Source organism: Ixodes scapularis, unplaced genomic scaffold (genome assembly GCF_016920785.2).
Source record: "Ixodes scapularis isolate PalLabHiFi unplaced genomic scaffold, ASM1692078v2 PGA_scaffold4__175_contigs__length_147842914, whole genome shotgun sequence".
NCBI classification, from domain to species: Eukaryota; Metazoa; Arthropoda; class Arachnida; order Ixodida; family Ixodidae; genus Ixodes; species Ixodes scapularis.
The window spans coordinates 9,792,656-9,796,046 of record NW_024609879.1 but is presented as its reverse complement, the minus strand read 5'-3'; the positions used below and the strand labels follow the sequence as shown (position 1 = coordinate 9,796,046).

General features: G+C 47.9%; 1 pseudogene; it reads left to right on the top strand.

Annotated features, from left to right (window-relative positions):
- The first annotated feature begins 2,161 nt into the window (after window positions 1-2,161).
- LOC120844833 lies at window positions 2,162-2,890 on the top strand (annotated as a pseudogene).
- The last annotated feature ends 501 nt before the right edge of the window (window positions 2,891-3,391 follow it).

Sequence of the window (3,391 nt, the reverse complement as noted above, 5' to 3'; positions counted from 1 at the left end):
TGCACATCGTAAACAGTACGTTCATATAAATGGTTATTCATCTGACATTAAACCCATTCTATCTGGCGTTTCACAAGGAAGCATATTAGGTCCCTTCCTTTTTAATTTATATGTTAACGATATTGTCAATATTAATAAAAGTGTTAAATACGTAATTTACGCTGATGATACAAGTTTATTTTTTACCGGTAACTGCTGTCAGGAACTAGCAATAAAGGCAAATCAAACGTTGAAAGACCTCGCTACTTGGAGTCAATGTAATGCTTTAAAAATAAATGATAACAAAACAAAAGCAATTTTATTTCGCCTAAAAAGTAAGAATGATTATATAACTACTGATATTGTTTTAAATGGAACCAAAATAGAGATTGTATCTAGTTTTAAGACACTTGGCGTTATATTCACGGATCGAATGAGTTGGGATGAACAATTATATTTGGGATGAACAATTATATTTCGGTAAAATTGTCACGAGTCGCAGGCTTAATGTATCGTCATCGCCATATTCTGCCCACAAATGTAAAATTAATTATTTATAATGCATTGTTTCTCTCCCACATTCATTATTCCTTCTTAGTCTGGGGTACTACTACGAATACAAATTTAAACAAAATACTTGTGATACAAAAGAAAATATTGCGAAGTATTTGTAACCTGTCATACGATCACCCTAGCGAACCTCTCTTTAAACGTTTAAATTTGATGCCTGTAAATAGATTATATAAATATCGTTTATGCATGACCTATAAATCCGAAGTACAAACAAATCTTCATGCCCTTATTGAATTGGCGTCTCTCTCGCTAAGAGTAGCAACATATCCTACTCGAAACACGGAAATTTGGACGCTCCCTATTTGCAAAACTAACTACGGTGAACAAATGTTAAAGTATGCACTTCCTCGACTGCTTAATTTTCTTGTTACTCACAACATTGACCTTCCGACAACATCTGTAAAAAATCTCCGAGCATTTTTTTCTTTTCCAAATGTGATTGCTTAGTTGTCATGTTTCATAAACTAAATTTTTGCTGAATTGTATAATGCTTGGCTTGCATGTGCTTTGATTTTGTTTGCCTTTTATATATAGTCGCACCTTTTTTGTAATATTGTCCTGTTCTTATCTCTGAAATTGTTATCTTTTCTCTTGGTTTTCTTTTTGGATTACTTGTGCCACTGCTGCCATGTGTAAGGAGGGGGGGCCGAGGGCCCGTCAGGCTGCATGATTTAGCTTTTTTTCCTCGGTCTCCCTCCGTCATTTGTGTTTTGACGGAAAATAAACATTATTATTATTATTATTATTGCGCGTGCGGCCGGCTCCCCGTCAACGGAAGCGACGGTGAACAAGATGGCGGCAAAGAACGGTGCCCGCAGCCGTTGCGGTGCTGCCCACTCCCCCTCACAGTGCCAGTTCGTCCAAGCAGAATGCTTCTCGTGCGGGAGAACTGGGCACCTCACACGTGTCTGCCGAGGGGGGAGGACGAGCGGCGGCCAGCAGCAGCAGCAGCGGCAGCCTGGTCCAAGCCCGGTGTAGTGATCTGTGATAAGTGATTTTGCCACCAGATGGCGCAACGTGTGTTCTGTTTAGTATGCTTTGATGGTGAGTTTATCGGGTTGTCTTATCTTGTTGTTATGTGTGTTTATGCATCTATGATATCACGTGACATATGTTAATAAAAGAGCCGCCGTCCGTCAGCGACGTCAGAGAACTACGGGACACCCAGCAGGCAACATGTCTTTGTCTCATTCTTCGTAAGCCCCGAACGCGCCGGGCCGCGGCTTCCTACCCGGCCACCTCATGTGAGTGCTGTTAGCGTCCTCTCCTTTCGTACCGCCGTGTAGAGGAGATTACTACAAATTTTGGCGACGAGGTGGTTAACCGTAGTTCTCTCCGCGTCTCGGTGCACTGGCCGTGAGAGCCGACGCGATTTTTTTTTCTTCTTTGATCCATTTCGTTTCACTTGGAACACTTTCCATGGCTAGTCAGAATGGGCCCTGACAGCTGCTTCCCTTCAGCATGCGTCTCGTGACAACGTAAGATGTGAGTTTGCACTGTTTTTGCATCGTTTCCTACAACCTTCTACAACATACATATAATGGATAATGGAACACAGCCTCCTGTAGCTGCTGGCACGTCAGCGCTCGCGCCGGTTCCATCACCGCCCGACTTCTTGCCAGTTCCGGGCAAGCCCGAGCGTGCATGGCCCGCGTGGAAACGTGCTTTCTTGATGTTCATTGAGGCGTCCGGCTTGGACAGTGTTGCGCCTAGTCGAAAAAAGGCGATCTTGTTTTCCATGCTTGGGGCTGAGGGCCAGAGAATTGTTGACGCTTTTCAGCTCGATGAGACTCCCGCTTCCGAGGAAGGCGATGTTTTTGAAGTCTTTTTGAGTGCTATCGAGAAGCACTTTGAGTTTTCTGGGTGTATCGCGCTGGAACGCCAAAAGCTTCGCGCTCGCGTCCAACGCCCGGGAGAAACCGTCTCGGAGTACTTGACCGCTCTGCGACGCCAAGGGTCTTTTTGATCTTATGGAGACGCTTTGGAAGAGAGTCTTGCTGAGGTCTTTTTGGAGGGGTTGGACTCTAAGCGGGTCCAAGACCGCATCCTTCGAGAGTGTGTGGGGACGGGGGTACCCACTTTAACCCGTGTCGTTCAGCTCGCGCTGCAGTACGAGCAACTTGCGCGCACCACTGAAAGCTTCCACCTGCGAGCTCCCAGTGCTAGCGGTGCGGCGCCGGCAGCCGTTGAGCGCGTCTTTGCGCACGCGCCCATTGGAACGCCGGACGTCCAAGATGGAGGTTCATGGCCGGCTCCTTCCCGAAGTCGGTGGCATGATGGCCGGTCCGGTGTTACTTCCAGTCACGTGCCCCGGACTTTACAACACCACCCACCCTAGCGTCTGCGCTACCCTCCTCCTTCAAGGCACGGAGATGAAGGAGTCGGTGTTCCCTGCAACTTCTGTGGTCGACGCGCCCACAACCGCAACGAGTGTTCAGCGTCTGGTGTGGCATGTTTTTTGTGTGGAAAGACGGGCCACTTTGCGGTGGTTTGTCGGAGTCGCCGCCCACCGTCGGCGGCCTTCGTCAGTGACCCGCGGCGAACGTCGTTCCCGAGCCGTGGCCAGGGCTCCGGCCGTTACTTCGCTGCCCGACCGTTTTCACGGAATGTGCCGTCAGGAGGTAACGATCCTGTGAACATTGTTGGGCCATCCCTGGTGCCGGAGATGCTGCCGAGCGTCCCCGTTGAGTCGGCCGAGCAAGCAGCAAGAGGTGTTTATCGTCGGGATGCCTTCATGGCCGACATCAAGGTAAATACAACCCCTCTTCGTCTCCTTGTCGACACTGGCTCTTTTGTGTCCATTCTGAATAAACGAGAGTTTAATGAAGTACAACGGAGT